Source organism: Nerophis ophidion, linkage group LG06 (genome assembly GCF_033978795.1).
Source record: "Nerophis ophidion isolate RoL-2023_Sa linkage group LG06, RoL_Noph_v1.0, whole genome shotgun sequence".
Classification (NCBI taxonomy): domain Eukaryota; kingdom Metazoa; phylum Chordata; class Actinopteri; order Syngnathiformes; family Syngnathidae; genus Nerophis; species Nerophis ophidion.
In genome coordinates, this window is record NC_084616.1 from 26,708,458 (window position 1) to 26,734,668 (window position 26,211).

At 41.0% G+C, this 26,211-nt stretch overlaps 1 pseudogene; it reads right to left on the reverse strand.

The window, feature by feature from the left end:
• The window catches only part of LOC133554013 (immunoglobulin-like and fibronectin type III domain-containing protein 1), a 44,024-nt pseudogene that overhangs the window by 12,311 nt on the left and 5,502 nt on the right, over positions 1-26,211 (reverse strand).

Genomic DNA, 26,211 nt, shown 5'->3' on the forward strand with positions numbered 1-26,211 from the left:
GTACCGAAAATGATTCATTAGTATCATGGTACAATACTAATACCGGCATGCCGTACAACCCTAGTCCGTAGTAATGCATCCCCTCACCTAGTATGCCAGCTTGCAGGTCTTCAGTCTCCATCACCTCACTCACGCCCTCTGAGGTCAGAGCTCGGATTCTGTAACAGTATTTGCGTCCACGGTCCACGTCTGTGTCGCGGTAGAAAGGTACACCGGGGATGTCTCCTATTTTTTTCCAAGTGTTTCGCCCAACCTGTTGTCGCTCCATGATGTAGTTCATCACCGGCGAGCCGCCGTCATCCTTTGGAGGCCTCCACTTAAATTCAATGCATGTAGCCGAGCTCAGTGTGATCTCCGCAGGGCCCAGTGGAGAAGTGGGTTTGTCTGAAAGACATGAAATGCCAATTTGAATGTTTCACAGGAATTCTGTGTTTGACTGAAATGCTGTTCATTGGCTCACCGAGTACAATCAGCTGTGTAATTGCTTCAGCTGTGCCATGTTCATTTTTGAGCTTGATCTTGATTTCTCCCGAGTCCCTCCTCTGGCATCTGCTCAACACCAGGCGGCTGTGATTGGTCGATTTTTCTACTCTGGTGCTGCTGCCGTCGTCATAAACTTTCTCTCCCTCTCGGTACCACTGGATCTTAATAGGCTCAAAGCCGAGAAAATTCAGTTTAAAGACGGCGTTGTGCCCTATTTTAATCCTCAAGGGCTCCGTGAAGGCACTGAGGTCGTCGGGGTCAAACCTAGGAGGATCTGAAATGGGAACATTTTAGTCTATGCCACTGTGAAGTGTTTCAGCTAACTGTGTGATTTCAAATTTGAAGAATTGTTGTCAGAGCGAACATTCAAACCTTTGACGTTCACCACTGCCTCTGTTTTTCGATTGTCAGCCTCAAAACGATATTTCGCGGAGTGATCCTCTTGGCATTTTATTATAAGTAATTTATGGATTGCACCCTCTGTCGAGATTATAAACGTGTCATCTGGAGTGATCTGATAGGAAAAGTGGAGGATGAAAATAAATGGATAAAATACTGACAGCCACATTTATTCTACACACAAATCGCCATATATATATATATGTGTATATATGTGTATATGTGTGTGTGTGTGTGTGTGTGTGTGGACAAACCCCGTTTCCATATGAGTGGGGAAATTATGTTAGTGTAAATATAAACAGAATACAATGATTTGCAAATCCTTTTCAACCAATATTCAATGAATGCACTACAAAGACAAGATATTTGATGTTCAAACTTATGAACTTTATTTTTTTTTTTTTGCAAATAATAATTAACTTTGAATTTCATGGCTGCTACACGTGCCAAAGTAGTTTGGGAAAGGGCATGTTCACCACTGTGTTACATCTCCTTTTCTTTTAACAACACTCAATAAACGTTTGGGAACTGAGGAAACTAATTGTTGAAGCTTTGAAAGTGGAATTCTTTCCCATTCTCATTTTATGTAGAGCTTCAGTCGTTCAACAGTCCGGGGTCTCCGCTGTCATATTTTACACTTCATAATGCGCCACACATTTTCAATGGGAGACAGGTCTGGACTGGAGGCGGGCCAGAACAGTACCCGCACTCTTTTACTACGAAGCCACGCTGTTGTAACGCGTGGTTTGGCATTGTCTTGCTGAAATAAGCAGGGGCGTCCATGATAAGGTTGCTTGGATGACAACATATGTTGCTCCAAAACCTGTATGGACCATTCAGCATTAATGGTGCCTTCACAGATGTGTAAGTTACCCATGCCTTGGGCACTAATACACCCCCATACCATCACAGATGCTGGCTTTTGAACTGTGCGGCTATAACAATCCGAACTGTTATTGTCCTTTGTTCTGGAGGACACCACATCCTCTGTTTCCAAATTAAATTTGAAATGTGGACTTGTCAGACCAAAGAACACTCTTCCACTTTGCATCAGTCCATCTCAGATGAGCTCGGGCCCAGCAAAGCCGGCGGCGTTTCAGGGTGTTGTTAATAAATGGGTTTGGCTTTTCATAGTAGCGTTTTAACTTGCACTTACAGATGTAGCGACCAACTGTAGTTACTGACAGTGGTTTTATGAAGTGTTCCTGAGCCCATGTGGTGATATCCTTTACACACTGATGTCAGTTTTTGATGCAGTACCCCCTGAGGGGTCAAAGGTCCGTAATATCATCACTTACGTGCAGTGATTTCTCCAGATTTCTGAACCTTTTGATGATATTGGGGCGGCATAGCTCGGTTGGTAGAGTGGCCGTGCCAGCAACTTGAGAGTTGCAGGTTCGATTCCCGCTTGTGCCATCCTAGTTACTGCCGTTGTGTCCTTGGGCAAGACACTTTACCCACCTGCTCCCAGTGCCACCCACACTGGTTTAAATGTAACTTAGATATTGGGTTTCACTATGTAAAGCGCTTTGAGTCACTTGAGAAAAAGCGCTATATAAATATAATTCACAATTCACTAATATTACGGACCGTAGATGGTAAAATCCCTAAATTCCTTGCAATAGCTCCTTGAGAAATGTTGTTCTAAAACTGTTCGACAATTTGCTTACAAAGTGGTGACCCTCGCCCCATCCTTGTTTGTGAATTACTTAGTATTTCATGGAAGCTGTTTTTATACCCAATCATGGCACCCAACTGTTCCCAATTAGCCTGCACACCTGTGGGATGTTCCAAATAAGTGTTTGATGAGCATTCATCAACTTTATCATTATTTATTGCCACATTTCCCAACTTCTTTGTCACGTGTTGCTGGCATTACATTCAAAAGTTAATGATTATTTGCAAAAAAAAAAAGGTTTTCAGTTTGATCATAAAAAAAATGTTGTCTTTGTAGCATACTCAACTGAATATGGGTTGAAAATGATTCGCAAATCATTGTATTGATCCCTACATCGATAAAACAATTTTTATTTCCAATACAATCTGTGCTCGTTTGCTTTCCAAGAGATAGGTATCTATTCAAATTTTTTTTAAAAGGGTATCCATCAATTTTATTGATACTAGAAAAAGGAAAACACTAGATTTAAGAACGACAGACTTTGTATGAAGTATAGCACTTTTAATAATAACGATTTTAGATGTTAGGTCTATTTCCCCATGTGCGTCATCGACAAAACAAAAATGGCGGATATCTACGGTGGTCGAGAAAAATCATTACAACCACTAAACCAAAAGACAATAGTGTAATATCTGTGACAGGTGAGTTTGAGTTTATTTGGAACATGCAAGCATACAACATGATACATCACAATTTCCAGTTTCTCTTTTCAACATGTTCGAAAAGGAGTAGGAAGAAGCAGAGCTTATTTAATCCTACCCCTTTTCTTTTACATAACAGTTGCTAAAACTTTTGTTCACTTCCTGTTCTCAATGTCTTCACAATACACTCCTTAGGTAATCACAATAAAAATGAATGAATAAATAAATAATTGGTGAAGTTATTTTTATTCCATAAGATGAGATAAGTAAGATTATTTTGAGAATGACAGAATGGATGGATGAATAAATTCAGAATGTTCATCATGGTTCTTCTTTTTTGTACTTTGTAAACACTTTGTAAACAGTTTTTTGAAGTGGATCATGTTATTACATTGTTTGATTGCATTGCTTAATACATTCCATAGTTTAATTCCACATACTGATATACTGAAGGTCTTAAGTGTTGTACGTGCGTACAAATGTTTTAAATTACATTTTTCCCCAATATTATATTTCCCTTCTTTTGTTGAGAATAATTGTTGTATATTCTTGGGAAGCAGGTTATAGTTTGCTTTGTGTATAATTTTAGCTGTTTGCAATTCCACTATGTTGTGGAATTTCAGTATCTTTGATTCAATAAATAAAGGATTTGTATGTTCTCTATACCAAACATTATGTATTATTCTAACTGATCTTTTTGTAACACTATTAGTAAATGAAGTGTACTTTTGTAATTATTTCCCCATATTTCTACACAGTAACTCAGATATGGTAACACTAGTGAGCATTAGGGAATATGAAGTGATTTTGGGTCTAGAACATATTTAGCTTTATTTATTATTGAAGTGTTTTTTGCAACTTTATGTTGTATATTTTTTACATGAGATTTCTTGTTCAATTTATAATTAATCATTAAATAGAAATTTGGTTTAATTTACTCTTTCAATTTCTAATCCGTCTATTTGTATTAGTGTTTGATTTTCTCTTCTACTGTTACCAAATAACATAATTTTTGTTTTACTGAGATTCAATGATAGTCGGTTTTTGTCAAACCATCTTTTTAATTTGTTTATTTCTTCTGTTAGTATTTGTATTGTGTTCTGTGTGTTCTCTCCTGAACAAAACGCTGTTGTTTAATCCGCAAATAATACTAACCTTAAATTTTTTTGTAACTTTACAGATGTCATTTAGATAGAGATTGAATAATTTAGGTCCTAGTATTGATCCCTGAGGTACACCAAAGGATATATTTAGTGTTGTAGAAGTGTGTTCACCTAGCTTCACGTATTGTTTCCTGTTGGTTGGATAACTTCTTATCCAGTTTAAGACCAAACCTCTGATGCCATATCGTTCTCTTTTTTTCATTAAAATATTTTGATTAATTGTGTCAAATGATTTAGTTAGATCCATAAACACTGCTGCCGCATTTTACCATCTATTGCATTGGTAATGTTTTCTTTAATTTCAATTAAAGGCATTGAAGTTGAAACATTAGCTTTGTAACCATATTGGTTCTCTACAAGTATTCTATTTTTATTTATGAAACTCTCTAATCTGTTATTGAACAGTTTTTCAATGATTTTAGAAAATTGTGGAAGTAAAGAAACAGGTCTATAATTTGTAAATAGATGTTTATCACCAGTCTAATAAATTGGTGCAACTTTAGCTATTTTCATTTTGTTTGGATATGTACCTGTTTGAAATGATGGGTTACTAATTTACATTATTGGTCCTGAGATCTCTTCAATAACGTTTTTTATCGTTTATCGTTTCCATATCAATTCCGGAATCAAATTATTGCAAACTGCAAAGCCTTTTATAATGTGCACTTAATTTTCCTTTACTTATTTTCAACAGTCCAACCCTCACTGGAAATGTGTTCGACTTACTGCCGGCAATGCGGACCAAGCTCTGACACTGATCGTACAGGGAATGGACCGCCACAATAAGACAGTCCGATACCCCATACTCTCTGAGCACTCCCCACAGGACTTCCCGAGGGACACGGTCGAATGCCTTCTCCAAGTCCACAAAGCACATGTAGACTGGTTGGGCAAACTCCCATGCACCCTTAAGAACCCTGCCGAGAGTATAGAGCTGGTCCACAGTTCCACGACCAGGACGAAAACCACACTGTTCCTCCTGAATCCGAGGTTCGACTATCCGACGTAGCCTCCTCTCCAGTACACCTGAATAAACCTTACCGGGAAGGCTGAGGAGTGTGATCCCACGATAGTTGGAACACACCCTCCGGTCCCCCTTCTTAAAGAGAGGAACCACCACCCCGGTCTGCCAATCCAGAGGTACCACCCCCGATGTCCACGCGATGCTGCAAAGTCTTGTCAACCAAGACAGCCCCACAGCATCCAGAGCCTTAAGGAACTCCGGGCGGACCTCATCCACCCCTGGGGCCTTGCCACCGAGGAGCTTTTTAACTACCTCAGCGACCTCAGCCCCAGAAATAGCAGAGTCCACCACAGATTCCCCAGGCACTGCTTCCCCATAGGAAGACGTGTTGGTGGGATTGAGGAGGTCTTCGAAGTATTCCTTCCACCTATCCACAACATCCGCAGTCGAGGTCAGCAGAACACCATCCGCCAAGGCTGTCCTTTGTCACCGATTCTGTTCATAACTTTTATGGACAGAATTTCTAGGCGCAGTCAAGGCGTTGAGGGGTTCCGGTTTGGTAACCGCAGGATTAGGTCTCTGCTTTTTGCAGATGATGTGGTCCTGATGGCTTCATCTGACCGGGATCTTCAGCTCTCGCTGGATCGGTTCGCAGCCGAGTGTGAAGCGACCGGAATGAGAATCAGCACCTCCAAGTCCGAGTCCATGGTTCTCGCCCGGAAAAGGGTGGAGTGCCATCTCCGGGTTGGGGAGGAGACCCTGCCCCAAGTGGAGGAGTTCAAGTACCTAGGAGTCTTGTTCACGAGGGAGGGAAGAGTGGATTGTGAGATCGACAGGCGGATCGGTGCGGCGTCTTCAGTAATGCGGACGTTGTACCGATCCGTTGTGGTGAAGAAGGAGCTGAGCCGGAAGGCAAAGCTCTCAATTTACCGGTCGATCTATGTTCCCATCCTCACCTATGGTCATGAGCTTTGGGTCATGACCGAAAGGATAAGATCACTGGTACAAGCGGCCGAAATGAGTTTCCTCCGCCGTGTGGCGGGGCTCTCCCTTAGAGATAGGGTGAGAAGCTCTGCCATCCGGGAGGGACTCAAAGTAAAGCCGCTGCTCCTTCACATCGAGAGGAGCCAGATGAGGTGGTTCGGGCATCTGGTCAGGATGCCACCCGAACGCCTCCCTAGGGAGGTGTTTAGGGCACGTCCAACCGGTAGGAGGCCACGGGGAAGACCAAGGACACGTTGGGAAGACTATGTCTCCCGGCTGGCCTGGGAACGCCTCGGGATCCCCCGGGAAGAGCTAGACGAAGTGGCTGGGGAGAGGGAAGTCTGGGTTTCCCTGCTTAGGCTGTTGCCCCCGCGACCCGACCTCGGATAAGCGGAAGAAGATGGATGGATGGATGGATGGATATTTTCAACAGGTTTTGAGCAAAATAATGACTTGCAGTTACGTAAAACATTCAAAAAATATTCCTGTGTGACATTGTGACTCTTAAATTGCATATGTACCCAAAGATTGGGGTATTTTCTTCAGCAACTGTTATTTATGCAAACAAATAATCTGTGATTTATCATAATTAAAGACAGGTTTAGAGTGCAATTAATCTGATTATAAAAAAGTAATCACTTGACAGCCCTACGATAGATATATATTTACATCCATCCATCCGTTTTCTACCGCTTATTCACTTTGGGGTCGCGGGGGGCGCTGGTGCCTATCTCAGCTACAATCGGGCGGAAGGCGGTGTACACCCTGGACAAGTCGCCACCTTCTGGCAGATGTATATATATTTTTTATTTTATTTATTAATATATTTTTTTTCACTTTGGAGTGCAGCTGGTAAAAGCTTCAGCTCCCCCATGACCCTGCGAGGGACAAGCGGTACAAAAAATGGATGGATGGACGTCCCCCGTGATGGTGGCAGGCAGAATCCGTAGTTTGGCAACCTCTCTGTTTAGCTATTGGGATTATTGAGTATTAATCTTTGGTAATTACCACCTTTTCCGGTCTAAACATATCAAATGTGATCGGAAACAGAGAAAATGATAATACATTGTTTCCTCTTTGCTACTCTAACACACACAAATATATTATTGTTAAAAGTTTGCTGACCTTTTCGTCGTCTCTGAACCAGACTCCTTCGAAGTCCTCTTTACTGAGTTTACACGTTAGCTCTGCATTCTCACCGATGATGGCATTGATGTCAGACAAGCCCCAGATGAATTGAACCCCGGGATCTAACAACAGTGAGAAGTTAATGGAGTAGATTTCCACTCACTTCGAAAACCAAAGAGTGGCGACTGTCATATTACAGTCAAGCCTAACATTATTCATACCCTTGGCAAATTTCGACTTGAAGTTTTTGTCCGAATGTCAACAAAATCCAAAACATATTTTTTTCCACAATGATGCTGCCCTGCCCATACATTGTATTTTTATCTTCCAAAGATAAAAAAAAATGCCAGTTAAATAAAAGTAAAAATGTGCCAAGGATAGGCATTATTTCAGGCTTGATTGTAAATATTCATTACTCCTAGAAGAAGAGAATAATGACACTTTGGTTGATACTCACACAGCTGGATTGCATGTGTTAGTATCAGTGCTGGGAAAGTAACACGTTACTGTAACGCCGTTGTTTTCGGCGGTAATTAGTAGTCTAATGCGTTACATTTTATATTCAGTAACTCAGTTACCGTTACTACATGATGCTTTTCTGCGTTATTTTACGTTATTTTTTATGTAGTATCGACTAGAAACTGAGAAGAGCTGAGTGTTTTACTGGAGAGCTGCAGAAGATGTGTGGGAGAAGAGGCGCGCTGTGTGTGTGTGTGTGTGTGTGTGTGTGTGAGAGGGGAGGGGAATGTGTCTGTGTTTACTAACAACACATCAGGGCGGAGCCCAAGTCGAGTTTCTTAAAATGGAGATATTTTCACTACTTTTCTTTTGTCGAGCACAAAGAAAATAACATTTTAGTTCAATGTAAGTTGTGTCTTGATCAAAGATCCCATCTACTGCCCAAAACAGCAATTCAAATCTGTTGAACCAGCTACAAAAGCAACATGCTTTGGGGAAGCTAGTAAAGACAGAGACACTTCACCTCCAACACCATCTGAGCAACAGTGGCTGGATTTTAACGGAGGGACTGCTAGCCAGGACAACATTGATAGAGCCAATGCAGCTAATGTGTTAGAAAACATGCAGGCTATTTCTACAGTGGAGTCACCCACTTTCAGGCAGCTAATTAGCATGATACCGGGCGTCAAACAGCAAATGGCATGGAAAACATTTTCCAAGTACCTGGACACAGTGGTCAGTGAGGACATAAAAATGGAACATGAGCTAAAGAAGACACTTTGCCTTTGCACATCATTCAGCACTGAAGGTACACACACTGTCAATTATCTAATATACTCTTTCATTCTAGACTTTTAGAGTGTTTGATTATCACATCACTCTAAATGTATAGACTATAAAGTTCACAAACAAAAAGAGGGATGCTAGTGGGCCAGGCCATTCTTGCTTTATCTCTAAACTAAAACTGGGGAAATGTGTAGAGTGTTCTGGGCTTCAGACATGATTATATTTCAGAATTCCTGGAGAGAAAAAAACGCCTAATTGAGCTTTGCGCATGTAGTGTGTGCTTTCCTTGGTTTACAGCTATGTTGTTATTATGCTGTTTGTTACTTATGTATGTTATGTTACAGCCGGTACCCTGCATGTGCCTGCCCGCTTGTCGCGTGTGGCGAAGTTATTCTCTGCATTTGACCCATCACCCTTGACCATCCCCTGGGAGGTGAAGGGAGCAGTGAGCGGTGGCTGCGCCCAGGAACAATTTTTGCTACTATTAACCTCAAGCCAACAATTATCTGGATACCAGAATCGGCTTTTCAAAACTACCCAATGCAACCTATTAGTTTTGACCTGCGTGACCACCACTTCCCCGAAGACAGCTGGCACTCCATTCGGCGACAGTAAATACTGTGAGTATGGCTTCCTGCGCTTCGTGCACCTTACTCATGGATAGGTTGGCTCTGCAAGAGAGCCGTTTCCGCCAGTTAGAGCAGTGTAATTCCGTAACTTTAGATATTGCAGACACATCTGCTAGCGTTTGCTGTAGTGAGCTAACTAGTCCAGCCTGTAGCAGCCCTAAGCGGCCTACAAGCTACGGTGTACCGGTTAAGATGCATAACAGATTTAGCCCTTTAGTTAGTCCTACACCCCAGTCCACTGAGCACCACACTTTAGTCATAGGGGACTCCTTCACCCGAAACATAAAGCTTAGCAAACCAGCCACAATTAAGTGTATTCCAGGGGCCCGAGCACCTGACATTGAAGCTAATCTTAGGGAACTAACTCGCAACAGGCCTATTAAACACGTACGACAGGCTAATCGCACCACTAGTTATGCGAACATAGTTGTACACGTTGGCTCTAATGACACTAGGATGAGACAGTCAGATATTACAAAGAGAAACATAGCCAGGACTTGTGATCTCGCTAGAAAGATGTCCAGGCATCGAGTAACGCAACATTATTAATATTGCTACTACAGATAATTTGATCAAAAACTCCTTAAAACAGCCCACTACCTATAATATTGGCTTTTTAAACATAAGATCATTGTCTCCCAAAATGTTATTAGTTAATGAGGTCATTAGAGACAACAATCTTAATGTCATCGGTCTTAGTGAAACCTGGCTTAAACCAGATGACTTTTTTGCGCTAAATGAGGCATCATGTGGGTTCTTCCGAGGATGTTGTAGTCGTAATGATTTGTGCAGTCCTTTGAGACATTTGTGATTTGGGGCTATATAAATAAACATTGATTGATTGATTGATCACCTTCTAACTATACGAATCCGCATATTGCCCGTCCCCTTAAAAGGGGTGGGGGGTGGGGGGGTCGCACTAATATACATCGAAAACTTTAACCTTAGTCCTAACCTAAATAATAAATATAAATCGTTTGAGGTGCTTACTATGAGGTCTGTCACACCGCTGCCTCTATACCTGGCTGTTATCTACCGCCCCCAAGGCCCTATTCGGACTTTATCAGTGAATTCTCAGAGTTCTTTGCTGATCTAGTGACACACGCCGATAATATAATTATAATGGGGGACTTTAATATCCATATGAATACCCTATTGGGCCCACCATGCGTGGCGCTCCAGATTATAATTGATAGCTGTGGTCTTACACAAACAATAAATGAACCCACGCATCGCAGCGGTAATACGATAGACCTGGTGCTTGTCAGGGGGATCACCATTTCCAAAGTTATGATACTCCCGTGTACTAAAGTAATGTCCGATCATTACCTTATAAAATTCGAAGTTCAGACTCATGTTCGGCAAGCTAATAATAATAATAACGGCTTTAGCAGCCGCAACATTAATGCTGCCACAACGATGACTCTTGCTGGCCTACTGCCCTCGGTAATGGCACCATTCTTAAAGAATGTGGGCTCTATTGATAACCTCACTAACAACTTTAACAACGCCCTGCGCGAAACCATTGATAGTAAAGCACCGCTGAAGTTAAAAAAAAAAGGCTCCAAAAAGGCGTACCCCATGGTTTACAGAAGAAACTAGAGCTCATAAATTATCATGTAGAAAGCTGGAACGCAAATGGCGTGCGACTAAACTTGAAGTGTTCCATCAAGCATGGAGTGATAGTTTAATAACTTATAAACGCGTGCTTACCTTAGCTAAAGCTAAATATTACTCAAATCTCATCCGCCTTAACAAAAACAATCCTAAATTTTTGTTTAGTACAGTAGCATCGCTAACCCAACAAGGGACTCCTTCCAGTAGCTCAACCCACTCGGCAGATGACTTTATGCAATTCTTTAATAAGAAAATTGAAGTCATTAGAAAGGAGATTAAAGACAATGCGTCCCAGCTACAACAGGGTTCTATTAACACAGATACGACTGTATATACGGCGGATACTGCCCTCCAAAATAGTTTCTCTCTTTTGATGAAATAACATTAGAAGAATTGTTACGTGTAAATGGAATAAAACAAACATGTTTACTTGACCCTCTTCCTGGGAAACTTATCAAGGGGCTCTTTGTATTATTAGGTCCATCAGTGCTAAATATTATAAACGTATCACTTTCCTCTGGCACTGTTCTCCTAGCATTCAAAAAAGCGGTTATTCATCCTCTCCTTAAAAGACGTAACCTCGATCCTGACCTCATGGTAAACTACCGACCGGTGTCTCACCTTCCCTTTATTTCGAAAATCCTCGAAAAAATTGTTGCAGAGCAGCTAAATGAACACTTAGCATCTAACAATCTATGTGAAACCTTTCAATCCGGTTTCAGGGCAAATCACTCTACGGAGACAGCCCTCGCAAAAATGACTAATGATCTATTGCTAACGATGGATTCTGATGCGTCATCTATGTTGCTGCTCCTCGATCTTAGCGTTGCTTTTGATACCGTCGATCATAATATTTTATCAGAGCGTATCAAAACACAAATTAATATGTCAGACTTAGCCCTGTCTTGGTTAAACTCTTATCTTACTGATAGGATGCAGTGCGTCTCCCATAACAATGTGACCTTGGACTATGTTAAGGTAACGTGTGGAGTTCCCCAGGGTTCGGTCCTTGGCCCTGCACTCTTCAGTATCTACATGCTGGCGCTATGTGACATCATACGCAAATACAGTGTTAGCTTTCACTGTTATGCTGATGACACCCAACACTACATGCCCCTAAAGCTGACCAACACGCCGGACTGTAGTCAGCTAAAGGCGTGTCTAAATGAAATTTAAAAAATGGATGTCCGTTAACTTTTTGCAACTCAACGCCAAAAAAAACAGAAATGCTGATTATCGGTCCTGCTAGACACCGACCTCTATTTGATAATACAACTTTAACATTTGAAAACCAAACAATTAAAGAAGGCGACTCGGTAAAGAATCTGGGTATTATCTTCGACCCAACTCTCTCGTTTGAGTCATACATTAAAAGCGTTACTAAAACGGCCTTCTTTCATCTCTGTTATATCTCTAAAATTCGCTCCATTTTGTCCACTTTACGACGCTGAGATCATTATCCATGCGTTTGTTACGTCTTGTCTCAATTACTGTAACGTATTATTTTCGGGTATCCCCATGTTTAGCATTAAAAGATTACAGTTGGTACAAAATGCGGCTGCTAGACTTTTGACAAGAACAAGAAAGTTTGATCATATTTCGCCTATACTGGCTCACCTGCACTGTCTTCCTGTGCACTTAAAGGCCTATTGAAACCCACTACTACTGACCACGCAGTCTGATAGTTTATATTATATATTATATTAACATTGCAACACATGCCAATACGGCCGGTTTAGTTTACTAAATTGCAATTTTAAATTTCCGGCAATGTGTCCTGTTGAAAACGTCGCGGAATGATGACTTATGTGTGCTTGTGACGTTATTGGTTGGAGCGGACATTGTAGCCCAGCACCACTCACGGCTAAAAGTCGTCTGCTTTAATCGCATAATTACAGAGTAGTACATCTGTGTTGCTGAATATTTTGCAATTTGTTCAATTAATAATGGAGACTATAAAGAAGAATGCTGTTGATGGAAAGCGGTGGATTGCAGCCGGCTTTAGCAACCAAAACACAGCCGGTGTTTCTTTGTTTGTTGTGAAGCTTTAATATGGAAAAGAGCGGTCAAGCGAACATGTTTCTCTACCACATGTCAACCGGCAGGTTTCGGTGAGAAAATTGTGGTAATAATTCGGCTCTTACCAGAGACATGAGCATAGCTTGCGCCCTCCTGCAGCACCTGTCAAAGAGGCAGCTGCGACTCTCTTGGCTCCTCCATGGCTTCCATCAGAGACACTGGCGGTCACCACACCCCTCCGACTTTCAGGTATGACTTTATAATCTCACTAAAACACTGTCTTGTTCTGTATATTGTACAATATTTTTTATTTCTACAGTGTTTTGTATATTGTGCAGGATTGCTTGTTATTTGTATTGGATAGTATTCTGTTTATTTCAATTGTTAGTTTTTCTTTTATTACCTCTTGTGTTATTTATTCTGCCCCATTGTTGTTCCCACAACCACACCTTAAGTTGGAGTCTTTAATCTCGTTCTATGTAAATATAATGACAATAAAGTCTATTCTATTCTATTGTAGTAACACAATAAGCAGATAAGGGATTTTCCAGAATTATCCTAGTAAATGTGTCTAATATCTGAATCGCTTCCACTGCCGTCGCTTTTTTTTTTGTAGTGCTTCACTCTAACTTTCCTCATCCACAAATCTTTCATCCTCGCTCAAATTAATGGGGAAATCATCGCTTTCTCTGTCCAAATCGCTCTTGCTGCTGGTGGCTGTGACTATAAACAATGTGAGGATGTGAGGAGCCCTACAACCCATGACGTCACACGCACATCGTCTGCTACTTCCGGTACAGGCAAGGCTTTTTTATTAGCGACCAAAAGTTGCAAACTTTATCGTCGATGTTCTCTACTAAATCTTTTCAGCAAAAATATGGCAATATCGCGAAATGATCAAGTATGACACATAGAATGGACCTGCTATCCCTGTTTAAATAAGAAAATCTAATTTCAGTAGGCCTTTAAGATGTGGCTTTAAGGTTTTGCTAGCTCCAGCCTATCATGCCGATTGTATTGTACCATATGTCCAGGCTACAAATCAGGGTTCAAAGGACTCCGGCTTATTAATGATTCCCAGAGCCCAAAAAAAGTCTGCGGGTTATAGAGCGTTTTCCATTCGGCCACATATGTGGTCCTCTCCAAGGTTTCTCATAGTCATCATTGTCACTGTCACCGACGTCCCACTGGGGTGAGTTTTTCCTTGCCCTTATGTGGGCTCTACCGAGGATGTCGTTGTGGTTTGTGCAGCCCTATGAGACACTTGTGATTTAGGTCTGAAACAAATTTGCCCTTTGAAATATATCTTTGTCTTCGTGTGTTGTATGTAGACCACATTGCTTGGCAGAGTTCAGTGATGCGAATGCATGTCAAGTTGATCAACAGATTGTATTATTCTCCAGTGCAATAACAGTACTGAAATGAAAGCTAAAAGGGCATCAAAGGGGGCTTTAAAAAAATTAAAAATATATAAATACATAAAATTTAAGTAACTAAATAGTTACTTTTCACAGTAATGCATTACTTTTTGGTGTAAGTAACTGAGAAAAAAAGTAACTAACTAGTTACTGGTTTTCAGTAACTAACCCAATACTGGTGAGTATATGTAATCACAATTTGGGAGGTCAATTAATCCAAATCAGTGCATTCATCCTTCCTCTGTTGACTATGTATTCTATGGTGGCCTTTTAAATACTTACCGATTACTACATCTTCTATCAGTGGGCCAATTCTTTTACGTCTGGGTTGTGTGGCAATACCAATCGCTTCTTCAGCCTCCATAGACCCGCTGTCTTCGTTAAAGAAATGATCAACTATAAAGGAATAAATTGCATATTATATCAACAAACAGTTAAATGGTGAAAAAATTATTAGGCTTTATGATTTTTTTTCTTAAAACATACGTCTTTTCTTTCTTTCCGTGAGCTTTGCATTGATCTCTTTTAACTTTCCATCACGTGCGTCGCTCCACTCTGTACAAACGAAAAAAGTAGTCGATCCCCAAGACATGAACCGGCCCGTGATAAGAGCGCGGATATTGTCTGCATGTACCTTGTGCGTCCTGCTCTGTCTCTTCATCCAGTTTGTTTGCTGCATTGCCGCCCTCATTTCCCTCACACTTTCCTCCTTCAAAACCATCTGTGGAACGACAGGTTGTTAGCTTAATGGCGTGAAGAATGAGAGAGGAGTATTCACACTTAACCAACTTGGTGCCAAAAATGGATTGTGTGAATGCTGAAAAACAAACTTTCACTCTACTCACTTAAGGCCCCGTTTACACAAAGGTTATCCAGGGTAAATCCCACCTAACCTTAGCCTTGTCCCTACACACACAACGCCACAGTATTTGAACCTGTCGACAATAAGTCAGATAACTCATTAAACAAATAATTATTTAGCCTAATCCCGTTTTAGCCACACTAAATCACTGTTTAAGGTTCCATTTCTTGGATAATTTTTTTTTTACACTGGTAAGTGCACCGTCTAGTTCTTGAATCTCCGGCTCTTAGCTTTGTATGGACTCATTGATCGTTTATAAACTAAGTTTATAAACTAAGTTCGGAGAGGAAGTGACGTCAAAAAGAACGAGCCACAGCCAGCTTAATAATAAAGCGGTTTAATAACTTGGAGCTAACCACTGGAAATATGGAGGCGAGTCAGCCAGACATGCTCGTGTTTCTCTTTTCGTCTGTACGGACGCTTGTGAAAATCACACATGAATACCTCAAGAGAAAGCGATTGCAGCTATTTCAGATAAAACACTTGTCAGATGGCAAGAGAAGTTTTAAATGTCGAGGTCTGATGTGATTCTACTTACCGAAAAACTTTGTCCATATTTGTCGAAGGAGAGACGAAGAGAATGCGGGCTTCCGTGGATGTGCTTTGTATTACCTGCCCATTGAGGAAAGACTATGGAAAACGGCAAATGCTTTTGGACTGGCAAAGCAGACTTTATCAGTTATTGTCTGCCATGTATGTCGCGGACTCAACGTCTGCGGTCCAGAGTATATAAAGTCACCAAAAAAGAATGGACAATGAAGGTCAAGGAAACAGAATGAGTGCCCTGACCAGATATCGAGATCTCTAGATTGATTGATAGAAAATGTTCTTAATCACATTGTTTACATTCATGTGTCCATTAAACATTTGATTAATTCATGATGTCTCAGGTTTGATTCACTACAATAGGGCCCCACAACACATTGGATTCCAGTTAATTAAAATACCACAACACTACATATTGTTCAGATAAGTTACATTTGTTTTAAGAACTTGCACACAAAGCAACACTGGAGGTGACTATGACGTGCGCATTATCCGCGCACGCGTAGTAGGTCGCATTGCACCGGCGGACGGAGAGGGATTGAGGGGTCTTATAAATAAATGATAAATGGGTTGTACTTGTATAGCGCTTTTCTACCTTCAAGGTACTCAAAGCGCTTTGACGCTACTTCCACATTTACCCATTCACACACACATTCACACACTGATGGAGGGAGCTGCCATGCAAGGCGCCAACCAGCAACCATCAGGAGCAAGGGTGAAGTGTCTTGCTCAGGACACAACGGACGTGACGAGGTTGGTTCTAGGTGGGATTTGAACCAGTGACCCTCGGGTTGCGCATGGCCACTCTCCCACTGCGCCACGCCGTCCCTTAAATGACTTATTGTGTGTGTGTGGACAAGGATAAGGTTAGGTGGGATTTACCGTGGATAACCTTAGCCGGCTTAGTGTAGAAGGGGCCTTAGAATTAATGTGCACATCTCTTTAATGGAGGGGAAAAATATGATTTGCATAATCAGGGCTGTTACTAGGAACTCCGGGCCCACTGAAAGAGTATCTGTGTGGGCCCCTCTACCCCATTCATTTCCACCTTCAATGTTCTTGTTTTTTAGTGTTCTTGATGGTTAAGACTTAATGTGTCCCCTTTTTTACGATTAACCACTAAACAAGTCAAAGTAATATTATGTAAATTATGCATTATTAGTTGTTTTATTCGGATTTCACTGATTTGCAACACATTAGTACATCTCTGATTGCAAATGCCTTTTCAATTAACCACTAGGTAGTGGGTATTTTATTGTATTTAACAATCAGGCACTGATATGATAAGTGTCCTGGCTCAAGATAATCCACACTTAAATTTGTAGCATTTAACCTAAGTGTGCAAGTAAAATAAAGAGAACATGGAATACCTTGTTATAAAACAAATATCAAGCCTCATCTAATCTAAATTCAAGTTTAAATTGAGGTATACAAAATGTAGTGTATATTTTAATTGTAATAGCCAAGGTGTTAATTCATGTCTTAGTCACTGCCTGTGTTAGAGTAGTTCACTACTAAACCAAAACAGCCAACCAGCGTCGACATCATTCACTCACCATCAAAGGCATCAATGGACTCCAGGTGAGCGTTTGTTCGTGGTTTAAACTCAGATGAAGCAGCCACTGCTGATTCTGGAGCAGCAGAGCATAAAGGTTTATTTTTCCATTATATATATTGCAAGCAGTAAATGCTATGTTTTATGGAAAAACTGATGCAGAACTAACTGATGCAAAACTAGCCTATTCTTGGACTAAATCTAAATGGGCTTCTTAGCACCATAACCTTCGGGGGAAACTTTCAGTTTCCCAGACAACAATGTTTTTAAAACCAAAAGTCAATGTAAACTGTAAACCAAAACAGCCAACCAGTGTCTACATCACTCACTCACCATCAAAGGCATCAGTGGACTGCTGGTGAGCGTCTGTTGGGGGTTCAAACTCGGATGAAGCAGCCACTGCTGATTCTGGAGCAGCAGAGCATAAAGGTTTATTTTTCCATTGTATATATTGCAAGCAGTAAATGCTATGTTTTATGGAAAAACTGATGCAGAACTAACTGATGCAAAACTAGCCTATTCTTGGACTAAATCTAAATGGGCTTCTTAGCACCATAACCTTCGGGGGAAACTTTCAGTTTCCCAGACAACAATGTTTTTAAAACCAAAAGTCAATGTAAACTGTAAACCAAAACAGCCAACCAGTGTCTACATCACTGTGTTACACACACAATCACACCGTTGCTCTACAACGAAGTGGGGACTTCTTTTTTTATGAAGTGAAAACTTTCTTTTAATGAACTGCCAACTTGTCCAGAGTGTAGCGCGGCCAGATGACAGCTAATGAAGGCTCCAGAGTCCAGCCTGCGCCCCATCAAAGGCAATGTTACAGACATTGAATAAATGAACAAGTAGGCTAATTGTTTTAACCACCGTAACTAGTTTTATTTTCTCACCAGTCTTAAAAAAAGGTTCTAATGTCCTGGCGTTCTTTTATAATTTTTCAGTGTCTGAACTTGTGCTTTTTGGGGGGCATCCTAATGCTCCTGGGGTTTGCTCGCTCTCACTTAATTTCAATGAGGAAAAAACCATGGGAAGAAGTTGGAGTTGGCCAACTGTTTTTGTGGCTGTGAACGCTTCATTGCCTGAGCCAAGTGTGTGTGTCCGTCCATCCATCTATCCATCCATCTACTTCCGCTTATCAGAGGTCAGGTCGGAAGCCCAGACTTTCCTCTCCACAGCCACTTTGTCCTGCTCTTCCCGGGGGATCCCGAGGCGTTCTCAGGCCAGCCGGGAAACATAGTCTTCCCAATGTGTCCCGGGTCTTCTCCGTGGCCTCCTACCTGTCGGACATGCTCTAAACACCTCCCGAGGAAGGCGTATGGGTGGCATCCTGACCAGATGCCCGAACCACCTCATCTGGCTCCTCTCGATGTGGAGGAGCAGCGGCTTTTCTTTGGGGTCCACCCGGACCCACAAAGCTTCTCACCCTATCTCTAAGGAAGAGCCCCGCCACCCGGTGGAGGAAACTAATTTCCGCCGCTTGTACCCGTGATCTTCTCCTTTCGATCATAATCCAAAGCTCATGAACATAGGTGAGGATGGAAACGTAGATCGACCGGTAAATTGAGAGCTTTGCCTTCCGGCTCAGCTCCTTCTTCACCACAACGGATCGATACAGTGTTTGCATTACTGAAGACACCGCACCGATCCACCTGTCGATCTCACGATCCAATATTCCCTCACTCCTGAAAAAGACTTTGAGGTACTTGAACTCCTCCACTTGGGGCGAGATCTCCTCCCCAACCCAGAGATGGCATTCCACCCTTTTCCGGGCGAGAACCATGGACTCGGAATTGGAGGTACTGATTCTTATCCCAGTCGCTTCACACTCTGCTGCGAACCAATCCAGTGAGAGCAGAAAATCCTGGTCAGATGAAGCCATCAGGACCACATCATCAGCAAAAAGCAGATACCTTATCCTGCAGCCACCAAACCGGATCACCTCAATGCCTTGACTGCGCCTAAATATTCTGTCTATAAAACTTATGAACAGAATCGGTGAAAAAGGGCAGGCTTGGCAGAGTCCAACCCTCTCTGGAAACTTGTCCGACTTACTGCCGGCAATGCGGACCAAGCTCTGACACTGATCATACAGAGAGCGGACCGCCACAATAAGACAGTCTGATACCTCATACTCTCTGAGCACTCCCCACTGGACTTCTCGAGGGACACGGTCAAATTCCTTCTCCAAGTCCAGAGTGTGTGTCTTTTGTCATAAATGAAAGATACAAAATATTTCGTTTCGGTATCATTAAGGCAAAAAGTGATCAGTTTTGCTCGATAATAGTTTTGTTGTTGATGTTGTTTTAGTGTGGTTACGTCCGTCAGTAATCAGTTATACTCTGTCCACCTGCTTTCCTCCTTAAAATGGCTAACGTTGTCATTGTTTTATCTGTTGTGACAACTTGCTGAAAATGGTATAAAATAATGTGATATGTGTTTATTTTGTTTAGGGTTTCAATTGGACCTTAGAGGGAACATTCGTCTGGAACAAACCATTTTTTAAGAATGGGGCCAAGGGGGTTTTGCAATCATTAAAATTAGAATATTGTATGACTTGTGTCTTTGTTTTAATTCAGATTCCGTAGTATGAGTATACATTAGTTCCGTTTATGCATAATAATTTTGTCATAGAGGCAGCTGGGGTTATTTATACACTATATTGCCAAACATTTTTGGCCACCTGCCTTTACTCACATATGAAGTTGAAGTGCCGTTCCATGGAATTGTTTAAAATGTTTTGGTATCCTGGGGCATTAAAAGTTCATTTCACTGGAACTAAGGGGCCAAGCCCAACTCCTGGAAAAACAACCCCACACCATAATTCATCCTACACCAAATTTCACACTCGGCACAATGCAGTTCGAAATGTAGCGTTCTCCTGGCAACCTACAAACCCAGACTGGTCCATCAGATTGCCAGACGGAAAAGTGTGATTCATCAGTCCAGAAAACGTGTCTCCACTGCTCTAGGGTCCAGTGGCGACGTGCTTTATACCACTGCATCCAACGCTTTGCATTGGACTTGGTGATGTATGGCTTAGATGCAGATGCACAACCATGGAAACCCATTCCATGAAGCTCTCTGCGTACTGTACGTGGGCTAATTGGAAGGTCACATGAAGTTTGGAGCTCTGTAGCAACTGACTGTGCAGGAAGTCTTTACACTATGTGCTTCAGCATCCGCTGACCTCTCTTTGTCAGTTTACGTAGCCTACCACTTGGTGGCTGACTTGCTGTTTTTCCCAAAGTCTTCACTTTTCTTATAATAAAGTTTACTTTAGAATATTTAGGAGCGAGGAAACTTCACGACTGGATTTGTTTCACAGGTGGCATCCTATGACAGTTCCACGCTGGAAATCACTGAGAGCGGACCATTCTTTCACAAATGTTTGCAGAAACAGTTTTTGTGCCTACATGCTTGATTTGATACACCGGGCCAAGAAATCAAGACACCTGATTCTCATCATTTGGATGGGTGGCCAAATACTTTCGGCAATATAGTATATGTGGGCCCTAGCAATTTTCATTACCTTTCCCCCCTATACGACAGCCATGTACATAATATAAAATTGTACTTACCAGTGACACTGAATGCATTGAGCATTGACTTGAGATAATTGTCATTCATGTTTGCATCATGCAGGTCTTTGTCACTCCCGCTGAATTTGACAGGTCCAGTCAAAGAAATGAGCTCTCCATCTTTTCCATAAGTGGACAATGTTTTCTGCTCCGTCAGTTCTCCTGCATCATGTTTTGCTTTGACAGCTTCCAAAAGTTTCTCCATTTCCTCTCGATTTTTGATTTGCTGCTGTCTGACCACTTGCTCAAGGTCTATACCTGCCCCATCAGTTTTCTTCTTGCCCACCGCTTCAAGGTCAGCTAAAGACACAAGCATCAACACTCACATTTCTTGTTATTTCTGGAGAATGAACTGATCACATTCAAATATTGATGCCGTTACCTTCCACATCTAAGGCAGCCTTGCAGGATGCACTGCCAGCCACAGCTGAGTAGAGACCTTTGTCTTCCCCGGTGCAGTCTTTGATCAACAACCTGTGGATCATTTTGCTGTCGGAAACGCTGATTTTGTATTTTTCACCATCCTCAAGAACATTGCCATTGCCCATCCAGGTGATCTTGGGCAGTGGCTTGGTAAGGACACATTCAAAGAGGGCCGTGTCTTGTTCTTCTGATACTGCTTCTTGAAGTTTAACAAGAAAGTCCAGATTGGTAACTGAAATCACACATCATAGTAAATTAGTAAAAAACTAAACTGACTAATGGTATTCTGTTGTTTAATTGTTGTATTTATATGTGTTTTTAGTGTTATTGACATGGCCCAGCGTGAATTTACAGTGGGGCAAAAAAGTATATAGTCAGTCACCGATTGTGCAAGTTCTCCCACTTAAAATGATGCCAGAAGTCTGTAATTTTCATCATAGGTACACTTCAACTGTGAGAGACAGAATGGGGGAAAAAGTCCAGGAATTAACATTGTTTTAAAGAATTTATTTATAAATTATGGTGGAAAATAAGTATTTGGTCAACCATTCAAAGCTCTCACTGATAAAAGGAGTTTTCGGCTCAAAATCTCACGATACATGGCCCCATTCATTCTTTCCTTAAAACAGCTCTATCGTCCTGTCCCCTTAGCAGAAAAACAAACCCAAAGCATGATGTTTCCACCCCCATGCTTCACAGTAGGTATGGTGTTCTTGGGATGCAACTCAGTATTCTTCTTCCTCCAAACACGACGAGTTGAGTTTACACCAAAAAGTTCTATTTTAGTTTCATCTGACCAGATGACATTCTCCCAATCCTCTGCTGTATCATCCATGTATCCATTTTGGTATAAACTCAACTCTTCGTGTTTGGAGGAAGAAGAATACTGAGTTGCATCCCAAGAACACCACGCCTACTGTGAAGCATGGGGGTGGAAACATCATGCTTTGCGGCTGTTTTTCTGATAAAGGGACAGGACGATTGATCCGTGTTAAGGAAAGAATGAATGGGGCCATGTATCGTGAGATTTTGAGCCACAACTTCATTCCATCAGTGAGAGCTTTGAATGGTTGACCAAATACTTATTTTCTACCATAATTTACAAATAAATGTTTTAATATCCCTACAGTGTGAATTCCTGGATTTTTTTCCCCATTCTGTCTCTCACAGTTGAAGTGTACCTATGATGAAAATTACAGACCTCTGTCATCATTTTAAGTGGGAGAACTTGCACAATCGTTGGCTGACTAAATACTTTTTTGCCCCACTGTATGTATGGCACATTACACATTGGAATAGTTAACAGATTTTAAATTAGTTCTCAAAATATTATAAACATATGGCCTGATCCATTTAAGATTTGTGTGTTGTTAAAACTCGTGCACATTTGATACCCCACACAAAGCTCATCAGCATAGTTTGTGCACAGAGGATTGCATCTCTTAAATGGGCAAAACAGTATAGTATAGTAGTCCATTTAGCATGCCTGTTTTCATGTATAGTATATGCAGAATATATGCAGATTATCCGAACATCCGCAATAGTAGGAGGAGGAGATGATAATACAATCATTTGTCGATCACAATGTGATTTATGAAGACTAAAACTGTTTTGCGGGCACTGTTGTCCATCTTTATTAAGTTAATGTTAAAGTACCAAAGATTGTCACACACACACTGGGTTAGATTAATTTTGTCCTCTGCATTTGACCCAGCGGGCAGCAGTGGTGCAGCAGCGATGGCCGCGCCCAGGAATAATTGTTTTGGTGATTTAACCCCCAATTCCAACCTTTGATTTTTAGAGTCAAGCAGGAAGCTAATGGGTCCCATTTTTATAGTCTTTGGTATGACTCGGCTGGTGTTTGAACTCACAACCTACCGATCTCAGGGCAGACACTATAACCCATAGGTCACTGAGTAGGCTTTGAAGGCACTGTACATACATACATACATGCAGTGACAGACGATGGAGAGGATCGTGTTGACATGAAGTACATTTCTATCAAAAATAATACAAACCCATATGAGTTGGGAAATTGTGTTAGATGTAAATATAAACGGAATACAATGATTTGCAAATTCTTTTCAACCCATATTCAATTGAATGCACTACAAAGACAAGATATTTGATGTTCAAACTCATAAACTTTATTTTCTTTTTACAAATAATAATTAACTTACAATTTCATTGCTGCAACACGTGCCAAAGTAGTTGGGAAAGGGCATGCTCACCACTGTGTTACATCACCTTTTCTTTTAACAACACTCAGTAAACGTTTGGGAACTGAGGAGACACATTTTTTAAGCTTTTTAAGGTGGAATTCTTTTCCATTGTTGCTTGATGTACAGCTTGAGTTTTGTTCAACAATCCGGGGGTCTCCGTTGTGGTATTTTAGGCTTCATAATGCGCCACACATTTTCAATGTGAGACAGGTCTGGACTACAGGCAGGCCAGTCTAGTACCCGCACTCTTTTACTACGAAGCCACGTTGATGTAACACGTGGCTAGGCATTGTCTTGATGAAATAAGCAGGGGTGTCCATGGTAACGTTGCTTGGATGACAACATATGTTGCTCCAAAACCTGTATGGACCTTTCAGCATTAATGTTGCCTTCACAGATGTGTAAGTTACCCATGTCTTGGGCACTAATACACCCCCATACCATCACAGATGCTGGCTTTTCAACTTTGCGCCTATAACAATCCGGATGGTTCTTTTCCTCTTTGGTCCGGAGGACACGATGCCCACTGTTTCCAAAAACAATTTGAAATGTGGATTCGTCAGACCACAGAACACTTTTCCACTTTGTATCAGTCCATTTTAGATGAGTTCAGGCCCAGCGAAGCCGACGGTGTTTCTGGGCGTTGTTGATTAACGGTTTTCGCCTTGCATAGGAGAGTTTTAACTTGCACTTACAGATGTAGCGACCAACTGTAGTTACTGACAGTGGGTTTCTGATGTGTTCCTGAGCCCGTGTGGTGATATCTTTTACACACTGATGTCGCTTGTTGATGCAGTACAGCCTGAGTGATCGAAGGTTACGGGCTTAGCTGCTTACGTGCAGTGATTTCTCCAGATTCTCTGAACCCTTTGATGATATTACGGACCGTAGATGGTGAAATCCCAAAATTCTTTGCAATGGCAGGTTGAGAAAGGTTTTTCTTAAACTGTTCAACAATTTTCTCACGCATTTGTTGACAAAGTGGTGACCCTCGCCCCATCCTTGTTTGTGAATGAGTTCTTTGTCACGTGTTACTGGCATCAAATTCTAAAGTTAATGATTATTTGCAAAAAAAAAATGTTTATCAGTTTGAACATCAAACATGTTGTCTTTGTAGTGCATTCAATTGAATATGGGTTGAAAATTATTTGCAAATCATAGTATTCCGTTTATATTTACATCTAAAAAAATGTCCTAACTCATATGGAAACGGGGTTCGTATTAGATGTATTGTCTATCCAGCGTTGCCAAAACAAGTGTGTCTGCTGCCAATTTAATGTTGTTTTACTTGCATTTGGGTCATTCCAGTGCACCATTTATTGCCGGTGTTGTTTCAAAAACAGTGCGGTCTCACATAATGCACCTTCGGCGTGCTACAAATAGGTTCTGATGTCTAGATTGCGCTTCTATATTGCCTATAAAAGGTGGCACAGAATATGTTTGTGTGCTGCATGTCAACAACATAGCAATGCACCACATTTTGGAGCATGATGCCCAGATGTGCAGGAAATGACTGTCTCCATGGTGACACACACAATTCTCATTTAAACAGGGCGTGCTGCCCCACTTTTGCACTTTTTATTAGTATATCACCCTCAGCATGCCTACTAATATTACATACAATTTTATAGTTTGCACATGCTATTGAGCGCATGTTATTTGGCATATTAGTGGATTAGGCCCTAAGTGTTTGGGGATTGTGCTTTTATAAAAAATACTTTAAATGTATTCTGTCTCCTTTTTGGAGAATCTTACATTTACTAAAATTGTCCTAAAATTTTTGTTCATGTGAACTTTGAGCGTATTGATTCAAGGCCTTTAAAAGTTGTGTCCTTTAACACAGTGGTTCTCAAATGGGGGTACGCATACCCCTGGGGGTACTTGAAGGTATGCCAAGGGGTACGTGAGATTTTTTTTAAATATTCTAAAAATAGCAACAATTCAAAAATCCATTATACATATATTTATAGAATAATACTTCAACAAAATATGAATGTAGGTTCATAAACTGAGAAAAGAAATGCAACAATGCAATATTCAGTGTTGACAGCTAGATTTTTTGTGGACATGTTCCATAAATATTGATGTTAAGGATTTATTTTTTTGTGAAGAAGTGTTAAGAAATAAGTTCAGGAATCCAGATGGATCTCTATTACAATCCCCAAAGAGGGCACTTTAAGTTGAGGATTACTTCTATGTGTAGAAATCTTTATTCATAATTGTTTATTTTTAAAGAAATTTTTGATTATTTTGATATCTTTTTTTCCAAATAGTTCAAGAAAGACCACTACAAATGTGCATTATTTTGCACTGCTATACAATTGAATAAATAACAAATTGATGACATAGTGCTTTGTTTTTCTTCTTGATCTCTTTTTTTCAACCAAAAATGCTTTGCTCTGATTAGGGGATACTTGAATTAAAAAAAATGTTCACAGGGGGTACATCACTGAAAAAAGGTTGAGAACAACTTCTTTAACACAATAGTGCGCAACCATGTTTTACTTAAGTCCAGTCCAAAATTGTACATTGTCCAAGCAATTCTTATGTTAAGTTGTGTAAACGTACTTGCAAAGTCTTCAGCGTCCTTTGCCTTTGCACTTCCATCACTTACAAAACCACTTTTCGTCAGAAAATCTTTCTCGGAGGCA